We start from the raw sequence: 27,359 nt of genomic DNA on the forward strand, positions 1-27,359 counted from the left end.
GCAGTGCTTCCGATAGAGCAGCTCAGGAGCAAGGAGGTGAGCTGGGTGTGCTGCCTCTCACAAAGAGCATTTTACATCGGCGACCTTCCCCGCTGGACCCTCTGCAGCCTCTCTTTTTCCCGGCGTTGTAGGTGTTAAGTTGTGTGGTTAAAGGTTCATCTCCACAAACACAGAGGAGGACAAAGGAGCAATGGCAGGCAGGGGAACCCCAGTGACCTAGGCAGAGGCAAGGGAGCACCCTGCTGTGGCTTTTGCCAGGGCTGTCGCAGGAGAGGGATCGCCCACATTGCCTGGGTATGAGGCTCACCAGACAAGTATTGAGTCTCCCTTGCTCAGCTCACAGACTGACGGGGGGGATGCGCTTCTGTGGCCATGCCCTGCCTCTGAAGCCCGGCCGTAGACAAAAAACTGGCTCAAACTGTGAAGGTTACCAGGCAAGACGTGACGGGGTGCACGTGTGTGGCAAGGTCTGTGCGTGTGAATGTCTGAAACTGAATTCTGAGCTGTCAAGCAGAAGCCTGCTTCTTGCTACACGCAGCCAGCGTGGGCTGGTTGTAAATTTGGGTAACACCTGGAATAAGCAAAAGTGGCATGTCCCGAATCCTACAGTTAATACAGAGCTAGGAGCCAGAAGCCTTAATTCGGAGGCTGATCAGGCCTCGTACTGCTCACATAGACAACTTAGATTGGGAAAAGTGGGGGCGTGGGGTTCCAGAAAGAAGAGGTGGTGGCAAAAAGAAGGGTTCCCAGCAAGAAGAAGGGATCTTGAAGAGAAGAAAGGGACCCAGGAAGGAAAAGGTGAAGATCCTGGCTGGAGGAAATATCCTGGAAGTGGCGGAAGATCTTGGAGACCAGAGAGCCGCGTGGAGACAAGTGCCAGGGGATGCCCAGGGACCTTGACCAGCACCCTGCGAAACTGGTAACGGCGAGCAGCTGCACAGCAGGAACCAAGGTGACGTTCTGCCTGACCTTCCCGGGCCTGCAGTAGCCTCCCTGCTGGGAAGGGGAGTTGGATCAAGCAACTGCAGGATTCAATAGGAATGCATTTCACGAAGGTAAAGAGGACACAGCAGTGGCTTGGAAACGCTGGTTGGTTTAATGGTAAAACTGGAATTATTCTGTGAACTGTGCATTCCTTTTAATATGGACTTAATTTAAAATAGCTGCTTTGAAGTTGTTCTGACTTCACCTTAATCGACACCTGCAATCTTCATCATCTTATCTTCTCCAACAGCGACACCACACCCTGCCCCTCCCCACCCCCTGCAAAAAGAACCCAAAACCAACCCAGGAAAAGAAGGACTTCAAGGGCAAGCTAGGCAGCAAAGTTGTGCGAGATTGGTCAAACTGCTCAAAGTTTGCAGAGAGATTGGAGCTTGCAATTCAGATGTACGTCGCTCAGCATGGGGAGGGTAGTACGCACCTTTCACTGGAGTCAGAGGGAAAAACAGGGAGAAGGGAGCTGCAGCGTAAAGAGTAAAGAAGGACACAACATTCTTAGGAAAACTCTCCTTTTTGTTTCCTTTTCCTTGCTCCTTCGCTTCCAGAACTCCGTGGTCGCAGTTTGTGCTGCCTCACCTCCAGCACAGCGTGCAGAATGAAACGACCGTCACAGAATTCGTCCTCCTGGGGTTCTGCAGCACCCCAGCCCTGCAGCGCTGCCTCTGGCCTTTTCTCTGCCCTCTGCTCTGCCACTCTGATGGGAAACGCACTTGTCTTTCTGCTTATCTGCCTGGACTACTGCCTCCACAGCCCCATGTACTTCTTCCTCTGCCACCTCTCCATCGGGGACATCTGCTACGCCTCCAGCAATGTCCCCCGTATGCTAAGGAGCCTCCTTGGACAAGGCAGAACCCTCTCCGTTGCTGGGTGTGGGGCACAGATCCATCTTTATTTAATCTTTGCACTTACAGCGTGCGTGCTGCTGGCCGTGATGTCTCATGTTCGCTACGTGGCAATCTGCCGCCCCCCGCGCTATGCCCTCATCATGATCTGGAGGCTGCGCCTCAGCCTTGCCACGGTTTTGTGGGCTTTGGCGTTCGTATTTGGTACACTGCAAGCCTCTCTGGCTTTACACCTGCCTTTCTGCGGCCCCTGCGAGGTTGTCCACTTCTCCTGTGAAGTTCTTGCTGTCTTAAAGCTGGCCTGCACTGCCGCTCCTGCCAATAAAGTCCTGATCTTTGCTGTTTGTGTGTGCTTCTTCCTCTTGCCTTTAGCCTTAATCCTGATTTCCTCCCTGGACACCCCGGCCACCGATCTGCGCATCCGCTCTGTGCCAGGATGGCACGAAACCTTGTCCACGTGTGGCTCCCACCCGACCGTGGTGGGTGTCTTTTATGGAAACGCCATCTTCATGTACGCGGGGCCCGGGAGCGGTAACTCCTCTGGGAGGGAGAAAGTTCTTTCCCTTTTCTGCAGTCTCGTCAGCCCCAGTTTGAACCCCGTCATTTACAGTCGGAGGAACAAGCAGGTGAAGGAAGCCTTGCTGAAGCTTCAGAGAAGGAAGAGGGTCTTTCATTCCGTCTAGCTGGTGCTCTAGGCTTTCACCTGTCTCCTGTCTTTCTGCTCTTTCTTCTTGAGCTCTTGGGGTATTTCTCATGGAATGTTAAGTGGTTAAAACGTAACACAAGACATGGTTATTCAAATGCATTTGTCTCTTGTTTCTCTGTGCAGTCTGATGAATATCATGACACAAAATGACTCATTGTTATTCCTTGTATTGCAGATAACTAATTCTTGTTCCTCAGATGCAGCCGTCCTAGACGGGTAGTATGTTCCACCGGAACCAGGTGGAGAAAGCAGTCTTCTCGGTTCTAGCTAGCAGTCAGGATAAACTACTGTGTAGCAGGGTTTTTTTCTGAATCTACCCATTGATCCAGTAAGATATTCTTTTTCCCTACCGTATTTGTACCTCCTGTTATCCTCAGGATGCTAGAGCTTCAGCTCTACTGTTAGAAAGAAAAAGAGAGAAAACATGCTGCTGCTAATGGGCTTTGCTTCTCAGGAGGGCGAACGAGCCTGTGAAGGGTTTTCCTTCTGCACACTTTTGAGCCTGATACCTCTCATGCAGGAAGTTTCTCTGTTCTGGAGAGTTTTTGCTCAAAGCAGAGCTGGCTTCTCCCCAGGCACTAAGTTTTCCAAGCGGGAAGGGTCTAGGGGTGCGTGGCTTTAAGTAGCTGCCTGGATCCGCATCATAGCTTGTGATTTCATAATGGTCCCTATTGTGTCTCTGGAGTTGGTGCGCACTGGGTGCCACTTAGCTCCTCCCGTGAGGGCTACTCCATCAGTCCCTGGGGAATCGGGCCCCCTGACTGACCTGGAGGTTCAGTTGTCCCCAAAACCCAGTGACTGACGTGAGGATGAACCCCAACGGGGGTTACAAAATGACACTTCTGGAAGAGTTACAGGTAGCACGGCCGGGGCTCAAAAGTGCAGTTTTGTGGGTTGGGTTTTTTTTTTCCAGTTTGGAAATCACTTTTTTAGACAGGAACCTCAAGATCAAAGCAGGAGGTGGGTTTGTTTGGTCTGAAACACTCATCCCTCTCCTGCTGTATTAAATACGTCCAGACTCTCGTGGTATACAGTACAGGTGATGTTATGGGCTGTTGTATTTGCGTATGGGAAGAAAAACCTCCTACAAGTCCGTGGTTTTAGGGCTGTGCCTGAAGGAGGAGGAGGCACGCAGAGGCGTGATGGCTCGTGGACTCGCGTGGACGCAGGGGTGGATGATGGCTGGGAGGACGTAAGGGAGCTCTCCACCCCCAGCCCCAACTTTTCCCTTCTTGTCGTTGCTAAACAGAGACATGACGAGGAGGCAGTGATTGACCGGGGAAGAAGGAGCAACGCTGTCAGTGTTTGCTATGAGAAGGAGGAGTTGGAAGGTGAGTCTCTGCTGAGATCCTGGTAGAGGAGCCACCAGCCCAGTGCGTTTTCCCATTGCACAAAGTCTCTCCTGTGTGCCTTGTTGGGTGTCACATCATGTGCAGCAAAACGTGCCGCGCTTCTCAATAAAGCAGCACAGTTATTGTCACGTTTTTTACTATTACGGCTTTTTAAACGGAGGGAAGAAGCCCCCCGGGAGGCCACGGTGTGAGTTGTAGCCATGGGGCTCGATAATTCACGGCTTTTTTTCTCGCAGAGGCTGCTCCTGGCTTGGAGAGGTCGGGAGAATCATGTCAGGAGAATCATTTCAGGGCTGCAGACGCGGGGCTGTGATTTTCTTTTTTTGTCCTGGAGTTCATTACGATGGGACTGATTTGATCGTCTCTTGTCGCCTCGTGCCGTACAGCGATTTTGAAAAGAATTAGCTTGTGTTGCTGCTTAATGAGCAAGTCTGAGTGTTGTCCAGCCGAAGCTGGAATTTGAGAAGAGGTCCGGTACTCTGGGGGCACTTTTAGATGACCCGGAGCCAACACTTGTTGTTGCTGTGCTGTTGCAAAGCTCGAGTAAAATAGGCTTGGAAAAAAGGAGGTCCAGTGAAAATAACATTCAGGGAAGCTGGTGTTGCTCCTGGGATTTAACCGTGGCTTAGCAAGGCACCGGCCACCTCAACCATTGCCGCAATGCCGAGAGTGCTGCAAAGAACGCTGCTTTTTCGCAGGCCACCGGACCCTGTACGTGGGCGCGCGGATGCCACTGGTTAGGCAGAGCCACCGGCATCACCGACGCCACAGCCAGAAGCATCGGGAAGGGGAACGGGAGAAGGACTCTGCCCCGACGGAGCAGGGCTACCACTGTAAGTCCCACCGCGGCATTCGCTAAACTCCTGGGGGCAGCGTGGGCGCTGGGGCCTTCTGCAAGCAGGTCCCCGTGGCTAGTTTGAGTGAGTTGCTGTTCTTCCGAGGGAAAGTAGTGGCCTTATTGCGCAACGCCCTCTTTTTCCTAAGTTTTACTTTTTTTTTTTTTTTTTTTTTTTTAATGCAGTTAAATGCCTAATGGGTTTAGGCTCGTCTTCCTTAGAGGGATCCTGGCTTTAAAAATGGCAATGTGGGGAAGGAAAGCAGCCCATCCTTATGCAGAGGTGGACTAGATGCTTCTCCTTCTCCACGGCTCTGTGCAAGCCCAGACAGACGCAGGGGAGAGGGGCCAGCCCAGTGTTTATGGCTGCACTGGTGCTGATGGCCACTTTGCACGTGAGCGTGACGAGCTGTGTTCAGGCGCGGTAACGGGATGGGTCTTTGCCTTCTGCCCCCAGGCTCCCCGTCCCAGCGGGTGCAGTTCATTCTCAGGACCAAGGAGGACGAGCAGCACGTCCCTCACCACTTGTTCTCCGAGCTGGATGAGATCTGCGTAAAAGAGGGCCGAGATGCCGAGTGGAAGGAAACGGCAAGGTAAATCCCCGCTGCTTGGCTGCGGTGGGAGAGGAGTCCCCGCACCGGCAGCGCCCGTGGGCTCTGCTTTCTCCTCTCCAGGACGCGAAGCTTTTGCAGCTGCAGGTGGCGGCACGAGGAGCCTTGTCCTCTTGCCACCCCGTGGCTCTGTCAAAGGGGTTGCAGAGCGGGGGCTGTTTTCTTGCAATGGGGCTGATCGCACCCGATGTCCGCAGGTGGCTGAAGTTTGAGGAGGATGTGGAAGACGGCGGCGAGCGCTGGAGCAAGCCCTACGTTGGCACGCTGTCCTTGCACAGCCTCTCCGAGCTGAGGAGCTGCATCAGCAAGGGGTCGGTGCTGCTGGACATTTGTGCCAACAGCATCGAAGAGATTGCAGGTACCGTGGGCGCTGCATCCCTCCGGGAACAGCCGAGCTCAGCTCGCCACGGTGCTCTTCACTCCCAAATCAAACCCTGCCCCAATGGCACGTCCTTTTCCAGAAGTGCCACTGTGTTTTTCTCATGAGCTGTTTTTGGATGTAGACTGGGCGTGCAACATCGCACCGTTTTTTTATTCCAATACGGGGTCCTTTTGAAAGCAGTCTGTGGGGTTGGAGAAGCCACTAGAGAATATTCTGCAGCCAAAAAGGAGCGTGTGTCAGGGCTTAGCAGGCTGCTCTTAGAAATACGGAGTCTGCGTAAGAGCTGAACCTCCTTAAAGGAACTATTTCTTACAAGCTGTTTCCTCGCATTCTTTTTTTTACTTTTGCCTTAACATCCAGCTTTTAAGAGTTTTAAGGCAGAGTTTATCTGGCGATGACCAAGCAGTGTATTTCTGTGGGGAAGATACTTGAAGTTAATTGCAAAAGCCGCTTTGGAGAAGTTATCTTTGACTGGCGGCAGGTCTCCATTCAGCCCTTTCAAGGGCTGGAGAAGTCGGAGCCGTTCTTAGCACGTTTCTCCCTGGGCTCGGCAAATTGCACTCGATCAGCACGGGAAACTCTGGGAACGTCTGTGCTATAGATTGCTTATAATTTGGGTAAACGTGTAGAGTCAGAAAGGCCAGGTCGGGCAAGAAAATTGCGTTATTTAGAATGGGAAATATTTATCTTAGCGGAATGATGAATAAGCACTTGGGTGATGTTTCTTAGCAAAAGAAAATTCTCGTTTTCGCTGCAAAGGCTGAACATTATTAAAAAGCCTTGCTATGCAAGGCTGAGCCGGCATTAGGGTACAGCCTGTGTGGCACAGCCTTCCCTGGGGGCTTTGGGGGTCGGGACTTGTTGGGGTTTCTGCTCTGATGGCTTTGTTTCCCTTTGCCATCCTCAGATATGATCCTGGCCCAGCAAGAACAGTCCACGGAGTTTGACGAGCACACGCGGGCGCGAGTTCGAGAAGTCCTTTTGAGGAAGCACCACCATCAGAACGAGAAGACAACCACCCTTCTCCCCGCTGTCTGCTCGTTTGCTGATGTGAGCAAGAGGCAGTCAGACCTGCACCTCCTCTACAAGCCAGGTGAGGGTTTCTGCAGGGCTGTGGCCCCATTAGACTTGTCCGGGCAAAGGAGAAGCGTCCCAGTTGCTCCTTGTCCATCTTTCTGAGTGTCTTTCTTTTTCCTACCAGCCCAAACAATCACCCCTTGTCCTTCTCCCACCGCTGCGGAAGCTAAAGATGGGGTGAACCCTGAGAGCGGAGCAATGGATTTAAGCAAGGTGAGACACTCGTAGCTTTCTTACGCCTTTAGGGCCAGATTTGCTCTTGCAAACTTGGCTGCAGAGTGTGCTGCAGAGTGCTGTGGGCTTTGCTTTTGGGGTAATTGCCTGAAAATCGCTTGTCGTGCCCAGGCGGAGCTGCACTTCATGAAGAAAATCCCCACCGGGGCTGAAGCATCCAACGTGCTCGTAGGAGAGCTGGATTTCCTTCACCAGCCCATCGTGGCATTTGTCCGCCTGAGCCCGGCTGTCCTCCTCTCAGGCATGACGGAAGTTCCCATCCCAACAAGGTGCGAATGAGAAGCGCAAATTTTTTCCGTAAAAAAGACACCCAACCAAACATCAAGTTGCAGGCATCAGTTTGGTGTCCCAAGGGAACAAGGCTAGTGGGAGGGGGAGCAAGCACGTTTCCCCCACCCACATCTCCTCGCCTTCGTTTCTCCATTCCCTGCTGTAGCTTTTAAACCCATTGGCCAATTGTAATGAAAGTTGGCCCCCAAATTAAATTTGCCGTCGGTTTTGAAGAATTTCAAATTCATCGCGGCGTCGCTGAGCCTACGTGTCCCGTCTTGAGCCATGCTCTGGGCTGGGAGCTGCCAGGGCTTTCCTTGGGTGCTCTTGGAGCAAGGACACCTTCTTCTCTCTCTCATTTTGTTTTTCTTGCCCAGGTTCCTGTTTGTTTTGCTTGGACCAGAAGGAAAAGCCCATCAGTACCATGAGATCGGCAGGTCCATGGCCACTATCATGACGGATGAGGTGCGACAAGATGAGATAGCTCCGGGTCATTTTTGCCTTTCTTCAGCTCTCCCTGTCTCTGAAGTAGTGAGGAAGAGGATTTGCTGTCCCAGCTGCCCGCAGCTCTCCAAATAGCCCAGCCCTCTTTCTCACCCCAAAGCAAACACGCAGCTTTGCATCACCCCACATCCTGGAGGCTGAAATCCCACCCGGGGTGCATCCTGCACCTCATCCTTCTCGCCGGGTTCCCCAGCACGCTGTCCCCAGTGGTGGCATTGCCAGGGCCAGTAAAACTTCTCTTGCTCTTTAAGCAGAAGGGTATGGTGTGCCATGGGGGACGGGGGCCTCGTGGGGGAGATGATTACAAATGCCCCGATGCACAGATTTTTCCTTTTGGGGGCATATTTCCTGCCCTTTCCAGCAGGAAATTTTGGGGAGAAAGCCTTGCGTTTAGCCAAGAGCTTATTGCACTGGTTAGGACATGCGAGCTGGGTTGTCCTCTCACCAGGTTGTCTTCTATTGGCAGGTTTTCCGTGACGTTGCCTATAAAGCCAAGAACGGGGCTGACCTCGTGGCTGGCATCGACGAGTTTCTGGATCAGGTCACGGTCTTGCCGCCAGGAGAGTGGGATCCATCGATCCGAATCGAGCCCCCGAAAAACGTCCCTTCGCAGGTGGGAGGCGCGAGGGGGACGGGCAGGACGGCTGGGGATGCTGTTCAGGGGCCCAAATTCACAAGGTCCCACTCTGACACAGTCACAGAGCCAGACCAGACGCAAAACAAGCCAGCGGTTACAAGTCCATAGCTTTATCTTACTTCCATTTTAACAGGAAAAAAGGAAGATGCCAGGAGCTCTTGATGACAGTGCTTCTCACAGCACGCTGGAGAAACACAGTGGCCCTGAACTGCAGCGGACGGGAAGGTGGGAGCTTTAACAGTTTGGGGTTTTTTTTCTGTTTGCCTCTCAAATCTGAGCAGGCACCTTCCCTTCTAGCAGGTCTTTGGGGTTAGCTGGTTCAGTGAAGGGGCTCCACATTGCCAGCTTGGTCCCCTGGGCTGGGCAGGGGGGAGATCTGGGCGGCTGGGCTCAGCCCCAGCCATCACCATTGCATGCAGGTTTCCTTGATTTGGGATGAAGGAGGGTGCTTCTTTTTAGCCACGAAAGTTACTCTGTGCTTGTGATTGCCCTTCTGCAGCAAAGCAAAGTCAGCGTGTTCCTCCAAGAGAACAGACTCTCTTCTTTTTCCTTCCTGCAGGCTCTTTGGAGGTTTGAGCCTGGACGTGAAGCGGAAAGCCCCGTGGTTCTGGAGCGACTTCCGGGATGGTCTGAGCCTGCAGTGCCTGGCGTCCTTCCTCTTCCTCTACTGTGCCTGCATGTCCCCTGTCATCACCTTTGGGGGACTGCTGGGGGAGGCGACCAATGGCCACATAGTGAGCACCTCTCTCTGTTGGGGGGCATGGGGGAGGATCAAACTCAGGCCAAAGTCCTTGCTGCAGTGAATTGGCTTTGGTTTTTGTTTCTCCCTAACGCTTTATTTACTCACGGCTGCCTCTCTTCCCCGGACAGAGTGCCATGGAGTCGCTGCTGGGCGCGTCCATGGCCGGCGTGGTGTATTGCCTCTTTGCCGGCCAACCTCTCACCATCCTCGGCAGCACCGGACCCGTCCTCGTGTTTGAGAAGATCCTCTACAAGTTCTGCAAGTAAGGCTGGCTGCCGCAGCTGGGTGCTGCGAGAGCCTTCAGAAGGGGGCAGTGATGGAGAAAAGATGCTTTTCTTTTCTTTTTCTTAGGGGTAGTTGCTAGATTTTAGTGACAGTCCTTTTGTTGCGATGGCTTTGGTGGGAGATAAACCACCCTTGTTGCCATAAGGTTTATTATTAAGCCCCAGCTTGCTGGCAGCAGGTGACTGGGTGCAAACCCAGCTGGTTTCAGTGTTAGGGCGTCAGGGTGATGTGGGAGAACACCACCTGGCCCAAGAGGGACCTGACCTCAAGCAGCCTCCAAGGTGTTAACACAAGATCCTTGTTAAACAGTGGTAACTAAATAATTGGCCTCTCCTCCTGTGGGTCTACCCCCTGCACCACAGCCCCGAGGCTCTCTGTAGTAGTACGTGGAAACTGCATTTCCCATCCGCAGCCTTGACACGCTCCAAAATTGCTCCCCGCTTTCCCCGAAGGCAGGCATGGCTCAGGGCCTCTTGCTGGCCTTTCCAGCCTTTGTTTCATTTTGCTTTCCCAGGGAGTACACGCTCTCCTATCTGTCTCTGCGGGCGTGCATTGGGCTGTGGACCGCCTTCTTGTGCATAGTGCTGGTGGCCACCGACGCCAGCTGTTTGGTGTGCTACGTCACCCGCTTCACGGAAGAAGCCTTTGCCTCCCTCATCTGCATCATCTTCATCTACGAGGCTCTGGAGAAGCTGAGTCACCTGCGAGACACCTACCCTGTGCACATGCACAGCAAGCTGGACTTCCTCACCAGCTACTAGTGGGTTTCTTTCCCCCTGAGAAAGCTGCTGCCCCTTGGCAGGAGCTCCGGGCTGCACCTCCATCGCCTTTCCCTTACCCCTGTCTTGGCTTCTCTCCTGCCAGCTGTAAGTGTGAGGCACCGACCCATCCCAGCAACGAAACGCTGCGTTTCTGGGCGAGCAACAAGATCAACGTGTCTGGCATCGCCTGGGAAAACCTCACGGTGACCGTAAGTGCCCCGAGCCACTGCTTCCTCGCGCCGCGGCCATGGGGTCCAGGGGCATTTGCATGGTGCAGAAGTCAGAGCCCTTCAGGGAATGATGGGCTTCAAACTGTGCTAGTGCTGCTCGGAAAAGTCCTTGCTTAAATCTAGCGTGTGGTTTTAACCCGCTTGGTCCTGGGGAGGAGAGTCCACCTTGTCCCAGTCTACCTGGTCCCCAACGTTGTGGGTAGCAAGCGTCCCCCTCAGGCCTGTTGCAGGACAGTATTTCTGACTGGGAGGAAGGTTAAGTAGTGGGTGGTTTGATTATTGTAGAAGTTGTAGGACTTAAGTTGATGCTTGAAAGATAGTAATTGGCCTCCTTAATGGGTTCCTAGTATCTCCAGGCCTTGCTTTCTCGTTCAGTGCTGTCTGTAGGTACATGCATAAATTTGCATGTCTGAGCAGCCTCTCAGGCTGTTGTTGCTGGAAGCAGAGCCCGGGCCTAGGGCGGCAGGCTCTTATGGTGGCCTTCATGCCCTCTTGGCCAGGTTCTGCGAGCCCTCCCCTGGGACGGGATGATTTGTCTCTTCTCCTCCTTTCCTACCATGGTTGTCTTTAGCCCTCCTTCCCTCTTCCCTCTCTCTCTATCCCCAAGAGTTTCCAGTGTTTCCTCTTCCCTCTGGTGTCTTCTCTAGCCACGATTGCTCAAATGGCAGGCAGAGGACGTGCCGAGGGTGTGTGGTATGGTGTCCCCTCACATCTCATTTCTCCGCTCTGTAGTTCGATGTGTCACTTGTTCAGCTGCTGCTGCTGCTCATTAAATATAATGAGCAGGAGCTCATATAATAAATTAAATATCATTGGCAGGAGCAGTTACAGGGTCGTGGATCTTGGACCAAGATCCTCAAAACCCCCTAGCTATGCGAGGTTTCCCTGCCGCACGTGCACTGCCTTTGTGTCCTGACGCTCTGTTTCTCCAGGAATGTCGGTATTTGCGTGGGGAGTTTCAAGGACCTGCCTGTGGACGCGACGGCCCCTACACGCCTGACGTGTTCCTCTGGTGCTGCATCCTCTTCTTCGCCACCTTTGCCCTGTCAAGCTTCTTGAAGAAGTTTAAAACCAGCCACTACTTTCCAACCAGAGTAAGTAGAAGATGGTGGCCAGCGTCCATCTCCACACTCGTTTCCCAAAATGGCTTTCCCGGAGCACTAAGCAGTATTTGCCCCGCCTTGGTCAAGCTGGGAAACGTTGGCCTTGCAGGCCAAGCTCTCCAAGAGCTTGGATGTCCCGCACTCATTTCCATGAGTGCAAAATCATCGTAGCATTTCCCACCTGCCTCATGACCTGCCCCAGACTGAACATTTTTGGGGTTTGATTTTTTTAATTTTTTTTTTTCCTCCTCAGGTAGTAGGAAGTCAGGTTTCCCAAAGTTTTGGGGTTTTTTTTCCTTACCTTCTGTGCATTATGTGCTCGAGCGGAAAGTAGAGTCAAATGAGGAGCTTCCTTTTGAGGACTAAAGGATGCCTCAGTGCCTTGTTGCCATTGTAGCTGTGAGTGTAGCTGTAGTGGCAGGCATCTGTTTTCTTATTTTTAATGTTATTTTTATTATTTTTAGGTTTTGACTTAAACCAACCCTTGTCCGCCTAATTAAGCTTTTTTTATTGTCTGACACCAGATCTCGCAGGGACAAACACAGCAACAGTATCTAAGCAAGGGATCAGGCTGCACGTGCTCAGAGGGGTGGTGGGATTTGGTTAACCAGCCTTAATGTTGTGGATGTCTGCAACTCTTGCATCTCACGTTACGGCCCTGTTTGCCATGCCCCTTTCACCTCTGGTTCCTTGCCCCAGGTACGGTCCACAGTGAGCGACTTTGCTGTTTTCCTCACCATCGTCATCATGGTGCTCCTTGACTTTGTGGTTGGGATCCCATCGCCGAAGCTCCAGGTCCCCCATGCGTTCAAGGTAATGGGGTGTTTTGGCAGGTGGGGGTGCCACAAGGTGATGCCGGGGCAGGGCAGGGCTGAGTCTGGAGGAGATGCTGGTGGTGTGACCATCTCCTCTTCCACCTCCAAGTGCCTTGCTTCCTCCTGGAAAGGAGAAGATGGCCCCAAAACTAGATGCCTACAGGAGAAGTATCTAGAGGTGCTTGCAAAGAGGAGACTGGCACTGCTGAAGCCCACGGGAGAGGGGGACATGAAGCCAGGGCTGGGAGGTGCTCTGACACAGGGAGGGAGGGGAAAATGAAAGCCAGTGGAGTGCCTGGGCTGGGAGACGATGCTGATGTGTGGGCTTTGTTGCAGCCTACCAGAGACGACCGCGGGTGGTTCATCAACCCCATAGGACCCAACCCTTGGTGGACGGTGTTGGCTGCGCTCGTCCCAGCTCTGCTCTGCACCATCTTGATATTCATGGACCAGCAGATCAGTGCCGTTATTGTGAACAGGAAGGAGCACAAGCTGAAGGTAAGGGCCTGTGAGAGATGACGCCAGCCCCAGCCCCTTCTGGGCTGCAGGTCTGGGGAGAAGCTCTTATTCCCGATGCTTTCTGAAGGCATTGGTTTGGGACAAGGTCAGGCTGCGTGGCAGGATGCTCTCCTGGATTAACGATGATGCAGGGAGCAAGTGACAGGGCAGTTCAGATGAGCAACCTTTTGGAGGAGCAAATTAATCTTGGAGCAATACAGAAGCGCGTTTTTGTTTTAAAATGGCAGCAGCAGCAGGTGCGGGGAATGAATTGTTTTGATGCGCTGCCAGGGATAACTCAGAGTCACACCTTCCTTGCAAGTGGTAGAATTTTCTTTGTGAGTGAAAAAAATGGTTGGGTGGTTTTGGGTTGTGGGTGGGTTTTTTTTGGAGAAGTATGTATCGCACAAGCTCCCCGTATCCCTTGTGTCTGAACTCCTGCCAGATTTTCATGCCAGGTGCTTGTGCAAAGCCTGCATACACCCTTACTCGTTTCCATTTCTTGTTTTAAATTCTGAAGAAGTTGACTTGTGCTCGAGCAGGGTTTGAGTCTGACTTGCGACGTTCTCCTTGCTCTTGTGCTATGGGATGCTCTGTTTCTTGTTTTCCTGCCTGCAGAAAGGATGCGGGTACCACCTGGACCTTTTTGTGGTGGCCGTGATGCTCGGGGTGTGCTCTGTGATGGGGCTGCCCTGGTTTGTGGCTGCGACCGTCCTGTCCATCACCCACGTGAATAGCCTCAAAGTAGAGTCTGACTGCTCGGCTCCAGGAGAACAACCCAAGTTTCTGGGGATACGAGAGCAGAGAGTCACTGGCTTGCTGATCTTTGTGCTCATGGGCTGCTCCGTCTTCTTCACTTCCGTGTTAAAGGTGAGAGGAAAATGCAAACCACCCAACAACCGCGAGCTTGTTGGAGGTTACCGAAAAACAGTCCCCTCTCTGCAGGCCTGAGTAGTTAGTTGTGGAGCGGAGGAGGAGGAGGTGATCCCAACCCTTGGGGCTTGACCCACGGTGGGAACCAGCCTCCGTTAGGCTTTGCAGCCCTTCAGGCCCCCGTTTGGTGTGCTCGAGGCGAGCGAGCAACGCAACTGCTTGAATTTTCGGGTGCCTTTCAGGCCCGCCCATGTTTATGGGTTACAGTTGAGCATATTCAGACCAGCACATCTGCTCTCTTTCAAACAGGCAGCCCTTTACTGGCTGCAATTTGCTCCCCAAACGCCCCGGAGCAGCCGTTCCCAGGAGCTAAACACACTGAGGTCATCCCCGTGGGCTTCCTTGCACGTTCCTCCCACAAAGTAATCTCGTCTCTAGGCTAAAAGGAGGCCTGTGGCCTTTGCCTGTTGCCCCAAGAATAGGCAGAAGTGTTTTTCTACCGCCACAGAATGCGGCATAGGGTAGCACGGGTGAAATCGCCTATTTTCCTCCAACCTTTCTGGAAAATAGGATTATTCTGAGGAGAGGTAACTCCCAAGTTCAGCCTAAAGCAGAGCCTTAGCTCACTCGTGCGCACAAAATCTTTAATGGTTAAAATCTGACCCATCTCTAAGCCTGAACGGAAGCTGGAAAGCTTCAAGCAATTTTAGGCAGTGCCTGTGGAAGAGGGTGGTAATACTGAAAATGCAATATAGAAAAAGAAACGATTGCATTCTTTTCTTTTTTTTTCTTTTTCCCCCCAGGTTATACCAATGCCTGTGCTTTATGGCGTCTTTCTCTACATGGGTGTGTCGTCGCTCAGAGGAATTCAGGTATGGACTCTTTTACAGCGTGCAGCATGTCGGCTCCCTGGTATTTTGTCTCCGTAGCAGCAGGGAAAAAAGCAGTGGCATGGGAAGAACTTCTCGCAGAGCAAGCAATGAAACTCCTTTGTGTAAGAAAAAGATTGGTGGAGGCACAGGAGGTATATAGGGCTGGGAGGACCAGGCAAGTTCAGCGCTCTCTGTTTCAGGGTTTAGGGCCGGTCAGTGTTTGGTTACGTGAAAGCGGGGGAATTCAGTGCAAAGGGAAGGCAGTTTCTACCACTGGTGGAAATCCTCGCTGGGGGATTCAGTGGGCCAAGAAATGCTAATAATGGAATGGCATGGAATAGTTGCCGTTTGGTGGGCATCTCTCAGGGGCAAGCCGGTTGATAGATGGAGCGAAGGGAAAATGGGTGCTGCTCCCAGGAGGAACGCGGTGGGATCCAGGATTTCTGACGGCAAGCGAGATGCTGCAAACTGCCTCCACGTCTCGAGAGGGCCAGAAACTTGCCGCAGTCCCAAGGTGGCAACCTTTCCCTTTTATTTTGCAGTTCTTTGATCGCTTGAAGCTGTTTTGGATGCCGGCGAAACACCAGCCGGATTTCATCTACCTGCGGCACGTGCCCTTGCGAAAGGTGCATTTGTTCACGGTGATCCAGCTGACCTGCCTCGTCCTGCTCTGGACCATCAAGGTGTCCCGTGCCGCCATCATCTTTCCCATGATGGTAAGAGCTGCTGCCGCTCGGCAGCGGGGTGTTTGCAGCGTTGGAGCGAGAGGTGGCATCGTCTCTGAGCTCACCGCATCTTCCCTCTTATTCGTGAAGGTTTTGGCTCTCGTCTTTGTCCGGAAAGCGATGGATTTCTGCTTCTCAAAGCGAGAGCTCGGCTTTCTGGATGACCTTATGCCAGAAAGGAAGAAGAAGTTGGACGATGCCAGAAATGAAGCCGGAGAAGAAGAAGAAGAGGTAAGGCTTGCTGGGTCCTCGGGGCTGGACATCTCCGTCGGGCTGTGAGATTGCCTGTTTCTCTTACAGCTTGTCTGGAAACGTTGGGGGAAGATCAGCACTCAGTCGAAATAGATCCCAATAGCCTGGATCCCACGTTGTAACCTTTGTTTCCTCAAGTAGCAGTGAGCTGAACAGTTGAATACAGGTGTAATTTTTAAAACGAGTTGTTTTTCACAAAGGTCATTATCACTATGATGATTATTATTAGATGGTGATGCTGCTGCTGCTGCTGCTGGCAAGATTTGCTCATAATCGTGTTTTGAACACACAATCCCCCTGCCCTGAAATCTTTGGAGTGAACGGTTTCTCCCCTGCTGCACTAATACCTATAGCTGCCAAGGGGCAGAAGGGGAGGGCAGACTGCTAAGTTTGTGCTGGGCATTCAGCTTATCTCCACTTTGACCAAAGACAGAGAACGTGATTTGTCCCTTTTTAACATCAGGAGTCCAGGAGGGCGATGGAAGCTGCTGCTGCTGCAAGTTCAGTTCAGCTGAACGTGGGGAAGACCAGTGACGTGGATATCCCAAAGCAAGGCAGTGACAGGTAAAGCCCCACCAAGCGCCAGGACCCCCGGCAAGATTAGCTTGAAGGTGTTTGGCAGAGTTTTCTCCACTTGCCTCTTTGTGGGGCATCCCACAGAAACCAGCAGGCAGCTTGGTGGGAAAATCAAATTCGGGGGCAGGGCTGCAGGAGGTGATCGCAGGGCTCTGACCCCAAGCAGAGTGGCTGCAGCACTCGCGTTTGACCCCCAAAGCTTGCATCATCAGTGCCTTTACGGTAGCTGGAGATCCTCATACTTACACATGCGGAGTTGCAGGCGTGATCTGTACCAGCAGTGGCTTAGGAACCCGGACCGGGGCTAAACCCCAGCAAGAGCCTTTGCACAGAGCTGTTGCTCTGCGGCTCCCCGGCTTGCCTCCCAAAACTCCTCATCCAGCAAAACCTCCCACGCTTATGCGGAGCTTTGATTCTCGGGGCTCCGCTGTTCCTCTTGCTGATGCTAATGCCCTTGGTGGCATCAGTTCCCATAATCACGGATTGCTATGTAAAATATTTATTGCAGGACTGATCTTTCTGAGATTATTACCCTGGATGAAATGTCACAAACGACCGTATGGAAGGCTCTCACTTTGAAGACAGAAACCCTTTGAATCCAGGGAGGAAAAAGGTAAAGGATTGCACGTGAACGTGACCGTGCTCCTCTGCAAGCGACGGCGCACGCCTACGCTTTTCCCACGCTTTGGCCAGCAAGGCTGAGCAAACGGCCTGTCCCTGGGAACAGGCAGTGAGGACCGTGGCATGCAAACCAGCTCCTCTCTGCTGGGGTGGTCCCCCGAACAGGGCTGAATCAGCAGCAGCTGGCAGGTCTTCCACTGATGATGCTCTCCCTCTTTTTCTCTTCCCTTCGCCTTTCCCCACTCCCGCTTTTCACGTTTAGGAATCTTGACTTTGAAGGAGAGGAGTGAGAGCGTGACTTGGGGATGTGCCAACGGAGACGGAGGGAGAAAGCGCTTTGTTTCAGTTGGAGGATTCCCATTAAAGCCATGCAGACGTTTTCAGTTATCCTTGGTGTGCTTCAGGCATTCAGTATCTCTAGACCAGCAAGCTGAGGTGAACGTCACAGTCAATGGGAGTTTGGTGGTGTTAAGTCTGCGTGCGTACGTGCGTGTGGGGGTGTGGGTTTGTAGTGGTAGAGGGACTGCTACTGCTTTATCGTTCAGTGCTGCTCTTTTAATACCTAATTCCTCTTCTTTTTTTTTTTTCTCTTTTTTCCAAATGTAAACTGGGAACGTCCAAAATAATTTTCTGTTATATTTGATGCATTCTCCACTTTCTTCTTCATCACGACCGGGTTTTTGTCCTGGTTTGGGGTCCTGGCTTTAATTCACTCTTATGTCTCTTACTGGTACGAGAGGGATGCCCTCTGTGGCAGGGCAGCATAGAGAGCGTCTGAGCAGTTGGCCTAAGGTGAAAGAAAAGCATTTGCTCCCTGCGCTCCAGTTTTACCTCTCTTGGTTTGGTTTGGTTTGGTTTCTTTTTTTTTTTGCTTTGGCTCTGCCATCAGCCTGGAAGCTGCAAAATGCAGAACTGCCACTTTCTTGTCCCCTGGCTGTAAACTGCATCTAAGGGAGCACTTCAGGTATTTGATTTTGAATACACCGTATGGTCACAGGAGCGGCCAGATGAGACCTGGGGCTCTGTGTCCCTGGGCTGCCCCCTCTGTTGTTCCTCCACTTCCCTTCTGTATTGGGTCTGGCTGAGTTGGAGTTCCTTTACCCCACAGCAGCCCTCGTAGTGCTGTGCTCTGTACTGGTAGCTAGAAAGCTGTTGATAACACAGCAGTGTTTTGGCCATGGCTGAGCAGTGCTGGCACAGCATCGAGGCTGTCTCTCTAACATTCCCCCCCTCCCCAGTAGGCGGGGGGTAGGCAAGATCTTGGGAGGCGAGGTAGCCAGGAAGAAGGCGTACAGGCAGCAAGAAGAGGCATCTAGGTAGCAAGTAAATCTTAGGTCCCTTCAGACGCTGGGGACCCTGCGTTCATGCAGCATTGGGCAGACCCCAGATGGATTTTCCCTTGGCACACTGTACAGATCCTGCCTGTGGAGAAGTTCCTCCTTTTGGTCATTCACGGTGTTATACAACTTTTCTTAGAAGAAAACAACTCTATGCGTAAAGGATGTTCACGCGCGGACTTCTTGCTGTACTTTAGATAACGGCAGGGCCGCGCAGGTGGCGTAATCGCTGGTACCAAGCAGGAGCTGCCTGGAGGCTCCTCTGTTACAGTCAACGAGCTCCGTTTGTCCTGCGGCCAAGGGACATGTGTAGGGACACAGCCTGAAGGCCACGCTGTAGGTACAGCGCGGCACAGACCTGCACCCGCTCAGGTTAACTGTTAGGTGGATCCCTAACTCCTGGAGGTACAGTGATCTCCCAGTCAGGATCTCTGCACCAGGCTGTTAAACTGCACGGTAACTCGGGAAGCAGAGAAGGTCCAGATCTGGAGGGGATGGTTAAGCGCAGGGCCTCACGTTGAACCTCCTCCTCTAAGCTCGTCCTGTGCTTACAGGGTTCTCGAGCCTCTTGGGCATCTCCCAGACTGGCCGGTTACTCCCAGCTCCCTCGTTCCTGCCTTCCCCTGCCTGCCTGCCTGCCCCACTTTGGCCCCTGCAGCAGCACTCAGCTGAGCACCCTCCGTTGCTCCTGGGGAAAGAGCGTCCTCCTTGCTCTCCGTGGCGTTCCCCCAGCACACGGTGCTGTAGCAAGGACAAGGCAGTCAGAGACAGACACAGCCTGTTGAGCAGAGCGTCCTGCACGCAGTGCTTCCGATAGAGCAGCTCAGGAGCAAGGAGGTGAGCTGGGTGTGCTGCCTCTCACAAAGAGCATTGTACATCGGCGACCTTCCCCGCTGGACCCTCTGCAGCCTCTCTTTTTCCCGGCGTTGTAGGTGTTAGGTTGTGTGGTTAAAGGTTCATCTCCACAAACACAGAGGAGGACAAAGGAGCAGTGGCAGGCAGGGGAACCCCAGTGACCTAGGCAGAGGCAAGGGAGCACCCTGCTGTGGCTTTTGCCAGGGCTGTCGCAGGAGAGGGATCGCCCACATTGCCTGGGTATGAGGCTCACCAGACAAGTATTGAGTCTCCCTTGCTCAGCTCACAGACTGACGGGGGGGATGCGCTTCTGTGGCCATGCCCTGCCTCTGAAGCCCGGCCGTAGACAAAAAACTGGCTCAAACTGTGAAGGTTACCAGGCAAGACGTGACGGGGTGCACGTGTGTGGCAAGGTCTGTGCGTGTGAATGTCTGAAACTGAATTCTGAGCTGTCAAGCAGAAGCCTGCTTCTTGCTACACGCAGCCAGCGTGGGCTGGTTGTAAATTTGGGTAACACCTGGAATAAGCAAAAGTGGCATGTCCCGAATCCTACAGTTAATACAGAGCTAGGAGCCAGAAGCCTTAATTCGGAGGCTGATCAGGCCTCGTACTGCTCACATAGACAACTTAGATTGGGAAAAGTGGGGGCGTGGGGTTCCAGAAAGAAGAGGTGGTGGCAAAAAGAAGGGTTCCCAGCAAGAAGAAGGGATCTTGAAGAGAAGAAAGGGACCCAGGAAGGAAAAGGTGAAGATCCTGGCTGGAGGAAATATCCTGGAAGTGGCGGAAGATCTTGGAGACCAGAGAGCCGCGTGGAGACAAGTGCCAGGGGATGCCCAGGGACCTTGACCAGCACCCTGCGAAACTGGTAACGGCGAGCAGCTGCACAGCAGGAACCAAGGTGACGTTCTGCCTGACCTTCCCGGGCCTGCAGTAGCCTCCCTGCTGGGAAGGGGAGTTGGATCAAGCAACTGCAGGATTCAATAGGAATGCATTTCACGAAGGTAAAGAGGACACAGCAGTGGCTTGGAAACGCTGGTTGGTTTAATGGTAAAACTGGAATTATTCTGTGAACTGTGCATTCCTTTTAATATGGACTTAATTTAAAATAGCTGCTTTGAAGTTGTTCTGACTTCACCTTAATCGACACCTGCAATCTTCATCATCTTATCTTCTCCAACAGCAACACCACACCCTGCCCCTCCCCACCCCCTGCAAAAAAAACCCAAACCCAACCCAGGAAAAGAAGGACTTCAAGGGCAAGCTAGGCAGCAAAGTTGTGCGAGATTGGTCAAACTGCTCAAAGTTTGCAGAGAGATTGGAGCTTGCAATTCAGATGTGCGTCGCTCAGCATGGGGAGGGTGGTACGCACCTTTCACTGGAGTCAGAGGGAAAAACAGGGAGAAGGGAGCTGCAGCGTAAAGAGTAAAGAAGGACACAACATTCTTAGGAAAACTCTCCTTTTTCTTTCCTTTTCCTTGCTCCTTCGCTTCCAGAACTCCGTGATCGCAGTTTGTGCTGCCTCACCTCCAGCACAGCGTGCAGAATGAAACGACTGTCACAGAATTCGTCCTCCTGGGGTTCTGCAGCACCCCAGCCCTGCAGCGCTGCCTCTTTGGCCTTTTCTCTGCCCTCTGCTCTGCCACTCTGATGGGAAACGCACTTGTCTTTCTGCTTATCTGCCTGGACTACTGCCTCCACAGCCCCATGTACTTCTTCCTCTGCCACCTCTCCATCGGGGACATCTGCTACGCCTCCAGCAATGTCCCCCGTATGCTAAGGAGCCTCCTTGGACAAGGCAGAACCCTCTCCGTTGCTGGGTGTGGGGCACAGATCCATCTTTATTTAATCTTTGCACTTACAGCGTGCGTGCTGCTGGCCGTGATGTCTCATGTTCGCTACGTGGCAATCTGCCGCCCCCCGCGCTATGCCCTCATCATGATCTGGAGGCTGCGCCTCAGCCTTGCCACGGTTTTGTGGGCTTTGGCGTCCGTATTTGGTACACTGCAAGCCTCTCTGGCTTTACACCTGCCTTTCTGCGGCCCCTGCGAGGTTGTCCACTTCTCCTGTGAAGTTCTTGCTGTCTTAAAGCTGGCCTGCACTGCCGCTCCTGCCAATAAAGTCCTGATCTTTGCTATTTGTGTGTGCTTCTTCCTCTTGCCTTTAGCCTTAATCCTGATTTCCTCCCTGGACACCCCGGCCACCGATCTGCGCATCCGCTCTGTGCCAGGATGGCACGAAACCTTGTCCACGTGTGGCTCCCACCCGACCGTGGTGGGTGTCTTTTATGGAAACGCCATCTTCATGTACGCGGGGCCCGGGAGCGGTAACTCCTCTGGGAGGGAGAAAGTTCTTTCCCTTTTCTGCAGTCTCGTCAGCCCCAGTTTGAACCCCGTCATTTACAGTCGGAGGAACAAGCAGGTGAAGGAAGCCTTGCTGAAGCTTCAGAGAAGGAAGAGGGTCTTTCATTCCGTCTAGCTGGTGCTCTAGGCTTTCACCTGTCTCCTGTCTTTCTGCTCTTTCTTCTTGAGCTCTTGGGGTATTTCTCATGGAATGTTAAGTGGTTAAAACGTAACACAAGACATGGTTATTCAAGTGCATTTGTCTCTTGTTTCTCTGTGCAGTCTGATGAATATCATGACACAGAATGACTCATTGTTATTCCTTGTATTGCAGATAACTAATTCTTGTTCCTCAGATGCAGCCGTCCTAGACGGGTAGTATGTTCCACCGGAACCAGGTGGAGAAAGCAGTCTTCTCGGTTCTAGCTAGCAGTCAGGATAAACTACTGTGTAGCAGGGTTTTTTTCTGAATCTACCCATTGATCCAGTAAGATATTCTTTTTCCCTACCGTATTTGTACCTCCTGTTATCCTCAGGATGCTAGAGCTTCAGCTCTACTGTTAGAAAGAAAAAGAGAGAAAACATGCTGCTGCTAATGGGCTTTGCTTCTCAGGAGGGCGAACGAGCCTGTGAAGGGTTTTCCTTCTGCACACTTTTGAGCCTGATACCTCTCATGCAGGAAGTTTCTCTGTTCTGGAGAGTTTTTGCTCAAAGCAGAGCTGGCTTCTCCCCAGGCACTAAGTTTTCCAAGCGGGAAGGGTCTAGGGGTGCGTGGCTTTAAGTAGCTGCCTGGATCCGCATCATAGCTTGTGATTTCATAATGGTCCCTATTGTGTCTCTGGAGTTGGTGCGCACTGGGTGCCACTTAGCTCCTCCCGTGAGGGCTACTCCATCAGTCCCTGGGGAATCGGGCCCCCTGACTGACCTGGAGGTTCAGTTGTCCCCAAAACCCAGTGACTGACGTGAGGATGAACCCCAACGGGGGTTACAAAATGACACTTCTGGAAGAGTTACAGGTAGCACGGCTGGGGCTCAAAAGTGCAGTTTTGTGGGTTGGGTTTTTTTTTTCCAGTTTGGAAATCACTTTTTTAGACAGGAACCTCAAGATCAAAGCAGGAGGTGGGTTTGTTTGGTCTGAAACACTCATCCCTCTCCTGCTGTATTAAATACGTCCAGACTCTCGTGGTATACAGTACAGGTGATGTTATGGGCTGTTTTATTTGCGTATGGGAAGAAAAACCTCCTACAAGTCCGTGGTTTTAGGGCTGTGCCTGAAGGAGGAGGAGGCACGCAGAGGCGTGATGGCTCGTGGACTCGCGTGGACGCAGGGGTGGATGATGGCTGGGAGGACGTAAGGGAGCTCTCCACCCCCAGCCCCAACTTTTCCCTTCTTGTCGTTGCTAAACAGAGACATGACGAGGAGGCAGTGATTGACCGGGGAAGAAGGAGCAACGCTGTCAGTGTTTGCTATGAGAAGGAGGAGTTGGAAGGTGAGTCTCTGCTGAGATCCTGGTAGAGGAGCCACCAGCCCAGTGCGTTTTCCCATTGCACAAAGTCTCTCCTGTGTGCCTTGTTGGGTGTCACATCATGTGCAGCAAAACGTGCCGCGCTTCTCAATAAAGCAGCACAGTTATTGTCACGTTTTTTACTATTACGGCTTTTTAAACGGAGGGAAGAAGCCCCCCGGGAGGCCACGGTGTGAGTTGTAGCCATGGGGCTCGATAATTCACGGCTTTTTTTCTCGCAGAGGCTGCTCCTGGCTTGGAGAGGTCGGGAGAATCATGTCAGGAGAATCATTTCAGGGCTGCAGACGCGGGGCTGTGATTTTCTTTTTTTGTCCTGGAGTTCATTACGATGGGACTGATTTGATCGTCTCTTGTCGCCTCGTGCCGTACAGCGATTTTGAAAAGAATTAGCTTGTGTTGCTGCTTAATGAGCAAGTCTGAGCGTTGTCCAGCCGAAGCTGGAATTTGAGAAGAGGTCCGATACTCTGGGGGCACTTTTAGATGACCCGGAGCCAACACTTGTTGTTGCTGTGCTGTTGCAAAGCTCGAGTAAAATAGGCTTGGAAAAAAGGAGGTCCAGTGAAAATAACATTAAGGGAAGCTGGCGTTGCTCCTGGGATTTAACCGTGGCTTAGCAAGGCACCGGCCACCTCAACCATTGCCGCAATGCCGAGAGTGCTGCAAAAAACGCTGCTTTTTCGCAGGCCACCGGACCCTGTACGTGGGCGCGCGGATGCCACTGGTTAGGCAGAGCCACCGGCATCACCGACGCCACAGCCAGAAGCATCGGGAAGGGGAACGGGAGAAGGACTCTGCCCCGACGGAGCAGGGCTACCACTGTAAGTCCCACCGCGGCATTCGCTAAACTCCTGGGGGCAGCGTGGGCGCTGGGGCCTTCTGCAAGCAGGTCCCCGTGGCTAGTTTGAGTGAGTTGCTGTTCTTCCGAGGGAAAGTAGTGGCCTTATTGCGCAACGCCCTCTTTTTCCTAAGTTTTACTTTTTTTTTTTTTTTTTTTTTTTTTTTTTAATGCAGTTAAATGCCTAATGGGTTTAGGCTCGTCTTCCTTAGAGGGATCCTGGCTTTAAAAATGGCAATGTGGGGAAGGAAAGCAGCCCATCCTTATGCAGAGGTGGACTAGATGCTTCTCCTTCTCCACGGCTCTGTGCAAGCCCAGACAGACGCAGGGGAGAGGGGCCAGCCCAGTGTTTATGGCTGCACTGGTGCTGATGGCCACTTTGCACGTGAGCGTGACGAGCTGTGTTCAGGCGCGGTAACGGGATGGGTCTTTGCCTTCTGCCCCCAGGCTCCCCGTCCCAGCGGGTGCAGTTCATTCTCAGGACCAAGGAGGACGAGCAGCACGTCCCTCACCACTTGTTCTCCGAGCTGGATGAGATCTGCGTAAAAGAGGGCCGAGATGCCGAGTGGAAGGAAACGGCAAGGTAAATCCCCGCTGCTTGGCTGCGGTGGGAGAGGAGTCCCCGCACCGGCAGCGCCCGTGGGCTCTGCTTTCTCCTCTCCAGGACGCGAAGCTTTTGCAGCTGCAGGTGGCGGCACGAGGAGCCTTGTCCTCTTGCCACCCCGTGGCTCTGTCAAAGGGGTTGCAGAGCTGGGGCTGTTTTCTTGCAATGGGGCTGATCGCACCCGATGTCCGCAGGTGGCTGAAGTTTGAGGAGGACGTGGAAGACGGCGGCGAGCGCTGGAGCAAGCCCTACGTTGGCACGCTGTCCTTGCACAGCCTCTCCGAGCTGAGGAGCTGCATCAGCAAGGGGTCGGTGCTGCTGGACATTTGTGCCAACAGCATCGAAGAGATTGCAGGTACCGTGGGCGCTGCATCCCTCCGGGAACAGCCGAGCTCAGCTCGCCACGGTGCTCTTCACTCCCAAATCAAACCCTGCCCCAATGGCACGTCCTTTTCCAGAAGTGCCACTGTGTTTTTCTCATGAGCTGTTTTTGGATGTAGACTGGGCGTGCAACATCGCACCGTTTTTTTATTCCAATACGGGGTCCTTTTGAAAGCAGTCTGTGGGGTTGGAGAAGCCACTAGAGAATATTCTGCAGCCAAAAAGGAGCGTGTGTCAGGGCTTAGCAGGCTGCTCTTAGAAATACGGAGTCTGCGTAAGAGCTGAACCTCCTTAAAGGAACTATTTCTTACAAGCTGTTTCCTCGCATTCTTTTTTTTACTTTTGCCTTAACATCCAGCTTTTAAGAGTTTTAAGGCAGAGTTTATCTGGCGATGACCAAGCAGTGTATTTCTGTGGGGAAGATACTTGAAGTTAATTGCAAAAGCCGCTTTGGAGAAGTTATCTTTGACTGGCGGCAGGTCTCCATTCAGCCCTTTCAAGGGCTGGAGAAGTCGGAGCCGTTCTTAGCACGTTTCTCCCTGGGCTCGGCAAATTGCACTCGATCAGCACGGGAAACTCTGGGAACGTCTGTGCTATAGATTGCTTATAATTTGGGTAAACGTGTAGAGTCAGAAAGGCCAGGTCGGGCAAGAAAATTGCGTTATTTAGAATGGGAAATATTTATCTTAGCGGAATGATGAATAAGCACTTGGGTGATGTTTCTTAGCAAAAGAAAATTCTCGTTTTCGCTGCAAAGGCTGAACATTATTAAAAAGCCTTGCTATGCAAGGCTGAGCCGGCATTAGGGTACAGCCTGTGTGGCACAGCCTTCCCTGGGGGCTTTGGGGGTCGGGACTTGTTGGGGTTTCTGCTCTGATGGCTTTGTTTCCCTTTGCCATCCTCAGATATGATCCTGGCCCAGCAAGAACAGTCCACGGAGTTTGACGAGCACACGCGGGCGCGAGTTCGAGAAGTCCTTTTGAGGAAGCACCACCATCAGAACGAGAAGACAACCACCCTTCTCCCCGCTGTCTGCTCGTTTGCTGATGTGAGCAAGAGGCAGTCAGACCTGCACCTCCTCTACAAGCCAGGTGAGGGTTTCTGCAGGGCTGTGGCCCCATTAGACTTGTCCGGGCAAAGGAGAAGCGTCCCAGTTGCTCCTTGTCCATCTTTCTGAGTGTCTTTCTTTTTCCTACCAGCCCAAACAATCACCCCTTGTCCTTCTCCCACCGCTGCGGAAGCTAAAGATGGGGTGAACCCTGAGAGCGGAGCAATGGATTTAAGCAAGGTGAGACACTCGTAGCTTTCTTACGCCTTTAGGGCCAGATTTGCTCTTGCAAACTTGGCTGCAGAGTGTGCTGCAGAGTGCTGTGGGCTTTGCTTTTGGGGTAATTGCCTGAAAATCGCTTGTCGTGCCCAGGCGGAGCTGCACTTCATGAAGAAAATCCCCACCGGGGCTGAAGCATCCAACGTGCTCGTAGGAGAGCTGGATTTCCTTCACCAGCCCATCGTGGCATTTGTCCGCCTGAGCCCGGCTGTCCTCCTCTCAGGCATGACGGAAGTTCCCATCCCAACAAGGTGCGAATGAGAAGCGCAAATTTTTTCCGTAAAAAAGACACCCAACCAAACATCAAGTTGCAGGCATCAGTTTGGTGTCCCAAGGGAACAAGGCTAGTGGGAGGGGGAGCAAGCACGTTTCCCCCACCCACATCTCCTCGCCTTCGTTTCTCCATTCCCTGCTGTAGCTTTTAAACCCATTGGCCAATTGTAATGAAAGTTGGCCCCCAAATTAAATTTGCCGTCGGTTTTGAAGAATTTCAAATTCATCGCGGCGTCGCTGAGCCTACGTGTCCCGTCTTGAGCCACGCTCTGGGCTGGGAGCTGCCAGGGCTTTCCTTGGGTGCTCTTGGAGCAAGGACACCTTCTTCTCTCTCTCATTTTGTTTTTCTTGCCCAGGTTCCTGTTTGTTTTGCTTGGACCAGAAGGAAAAGCCCATCAGTACCATGAGATCGGCAGGTCCATGGCCACTATCATGACGGATGAGGTGCGACAAGATGAGATAGCTCCGGGTCATTTTTGCCTTTCTTCAGCTCTCCCTGTCTCTGAAGTAGTGAGGAAGAGGATTTGCTGTCCCAGCTGCCCGCAGCTCTCCAAATAGCCCAGCCCTCTTTCTCACCCCAAAGCAAACACGCAGCTTTGCATCACCCCACATCCTGGAGGCTGAAATCCCACCCGGGGTGCATCCTGCACCTCATCCTTCTCGCCGGGTTCCCCAGCACGCTGTCCCCAGTGGTGGCATTGCCAGGGCCAGTAAAACTTCTCTTGCTCTTTAAGCAGAAGGGTATGGTGTGCCATGGGGGACGGGGGCCTCGTGGGGGAGATGATTACAAATGCCCCGATGCACAGATTTTTCCTTTTGGGGGCATATTTCCTGCCCTTTCCAGCAGGAAATTTTGGGGAGAAAGCCTTGCGTTTAGCCAAGAGCTTATTGCACTGGTTAGGACATGCGAGCTGGGTTGTCCTCTCACCAGGTTGTCTTCTATTGGCAGGTTTTCCGTGACGTTGCCTATAAAGCCAAGAACGGGGCTGACCTCGTGGCTGGCATCGACGAGTTTCTGGATCAGGTCACGGTCTTGCCGCCAGGAGAGTGGGATCCATCGATCCGAATCGAGCCCCC

The 27,359-nt window shown here is 52.6% G+C and overlaps 1 long non-coding RNA gene across 1 annotated transcript in view; it reads left to right on the forward strand.

Moving 5' to 3' along the window:
* The first annotated feature begins 17,577 nt into the window (after window positions 1-17,577).
* Window positions 17,578-27,359, forward strand: part of LOC138684083 (uncharacterized) — a 182,617-nt gene continuing 172,835 nt past the window's right edge. The window contains exon 1 of the long non-coding RNA XR_011323531.1: window positions 17,578-17,649. This is a non-coding gene — a long non-coding RNA (uncharacterized lncRNA). The remainder of the gene's footprint in view (window positions 17,650-27,359) is intronic.

Source organism: Haliaeetus albicilla, unplaced genomic scaffold, assembly GCF_947461875.1.
Source record: "Haliaeetus albicilla unplaced genomic scaffold, bHalAlb1.1 scaffold_34, whole genome shotgun sequence".
In the NCBI taxonomy this organism is placed as follows: Eukaryota; Metazoa; Chordata; class Aves; order Accipitriformes; family Accipitridae; genus Haliaeetus; species Haliaeetus albicilla.